This window comes from Lathyrus oleraceus, chromosome 5, assembly GCF_024323335.1.
Source record: "Lathyrus oleraceus cultivar Zhongwan6 chromosome 5, CAAS_Psat_ZW6_1.0, whole genome shotgun sequence".
Classification (NCBI taxonomy): domain Eukaryota; kingdom Viridiplantae; phylum Streptophyta; class Magnoliopsida; order Fabales; family Fabaceae; genus Lathyrus; species Lathyrus oleraceus.
Genome location: NC_066583.1, coordinates 204,814,951 through 204,817,327, shown reverse-complemented (window position 1 = coordinate 204,817,327; position 2,377 = coordinate 204,814,951).

Here is a 2,377-nt window from a genome sequence, read left to right as displayed (position 1 = left end):
TCACAAAAAACCCATAAAAACAAGAATAAAAGCAATCTTTTTCATCTGCATAATGGTTTGCTTGTTTAAATTCTAAAGTTTTTCATTAACCAAAATCATTATGCAGGTTGATCCTAAAACCCATTGAACATAATGATCCAACGTCATCTCCCAATCTTGAATTCCTTGTATTTGAGGCAGAGGAAGATGATGTTGAGGGGATTCCTGATGAGATTACCCGTCTTCTTGAGCACAAAGGAAGCTCATTCAGCTGTATCATGAGATCAGCAAAACAGTCAAACTGGGGCATTGCAAATGCAATCAAAAAAGGAAAAAAGAGAGGGTGAAGAAAAAAAATCAATCAAAAAATCAGAATTTTTTTTTCAAAAGAAAAAAATAAATAAGAAAGAAAAAAACATACCCTCAAATCCCTAGTTGACTGATGCTGAATGGATTCAGAGTCGTTATGACCAACTGAATTTGATTGAAGAGAAGCGATTAACTGCCATGTGTCATGGTCAGTTATATCAGCAGAGAATGAAGAAAGCATTCGATAAGATGGTCAAGCCTCGTGTGTTCCGAGAGGGCGACCTCGTGCTCAAGAAAGTCTTGTCTTTCGCGCCCGATTCCAGGGGCAAGTGGACTCCAAACTATGAAGGTCCATATGTTGTTAAGAGAGCCTTTTCAGGCGGTGCTTCGATGCTTACAACAATGGATGGGGAGGATTTCACTCGTCCTGTGAATTCAGATGCAGTCAAGAAATACTTTGCCTAAAAAAAAGTATATGCAAATGAAAAACAGAATAGATCGCTAAGTTGAAAACCCGAAAGGGCGGCTTAGGCAAAAATGAGCGTCTCGGTGGAGAACCCGCAAGGGTGATCCAGGCAAAAGTTAGAGACTTAAAAAAAAAGCATATTTGCATCCCGCTAGATTGAGTACCTCACCCTGGGGTAATCTAGGCAAAAATTAGGGATTTGGCAAGTAACTGCATCCTGACAAGACTTTCTGTTTCGCAGCTGTCTTTTCGTCAGAGGTTCTCGATTCGTCGTCAACTAAAGCTTCGAATACATCGAGATTCAAATTGGTAGAGAAAGGATCATTATGTTCAATGTAGCCCTCTTCCAATATATATCACTGATTTCAAAATTGTACAGATCTATGGAGTCTTGCCATTTGCAGGCTACCATTCCATCAAATCAATTTGAGCTTTTTATCCAATTATTTGCACTCTTATTTGTTTCAATTCAACAAATGTTTTGCATGTTTTAATTGATAAAATGTCATTGTTTTAAACAAATAAATTTTTTCAAAATTGTTGTTTTAAACAAAGTGAACATTCACAATGGTGAAAGGATACTTAAGAATTTCTCAGTGCTCTCCCGAGGGTGGCATGATTTCCAACAGGTAAGACATTTGTTCATATTCTTGGTTTGGTTGTATCCTCTTTCTCCTGCTTTGTTGTTGGGGTTGTTCCCCAAGCAGGGTTGTTGTTGTGGGTTGTTCCCCGAGCAGAGTGCTTGTTGAAGACTTCGTTTTCTTCTCCAGCAGTATTCTCTCCCAGCATGGGTGTTTTTCCTTTGGAAGATTCGGTAATTGGTGGTTTGAAGCCCAGGTACTCAGTTTCTCCCCAGTACAGTCGCTAGCGGAGTTGTTGTTTCTCTCCTCAGCGTGGTTGCTTTCTTCTGAAGATTCAGTGGTTGGTGGATTGATATCCCGGTACTTTACCGCTTTCCCCAACATTGTCACAAGCAGGGTTGTTGCTGTCTTTCCTCAGCACAGTCGCTAGTGGAATCTGTGATATGTCCCCATGGCAGAGCGCTTGTGGAAGACTTCGTTTGTTCCAGCAGTACTCCCTTCCCCGGCCAAGTCGCCAGCGGAGTTGCTATCTCCCCATCAGAGTGCTTATCCCTTCAGCAGAGTAGTGATTGTGTTCCTCCTTAGCAGTTGTGGGTGTTCTCCTCAGAAGAGTTAGCATTTAGTGGTTGATCCCTAGCTCTCTTCCATATCCCAGTGGATTCTTCAGTGAAATCCCCAGTAGATCTGCCAGTAGATTTGTGGTTTGGTGGATTGTATTTGTGCAAAATCCCTATGGAGTTGGTGTCTCCAACAGAGTCAGGATTGCATCTGTGATATTCCCCTCGGAGTCTCCGCCGGAGATGGTATCCTCGACAGAGCTGATTTTGTGGCAGTTTATGCTTGTTGAAATCTCCGTTTCCCCAGTAGGGTTGGTTGGTAGTCTAGCATCCAGAGATTGGGTTGATTTCCTGATTGCTTTTGATCCTCAGTAGAGTGGCTTGTTGCAGAATCTACTTGTGTGATCTGTTTTTTCCTTCACTGGGTGTATTCCCGATGGAATGGCTATTTGTTTTTCCCCATGTAGAGTTGCTTGTGCAGTAGA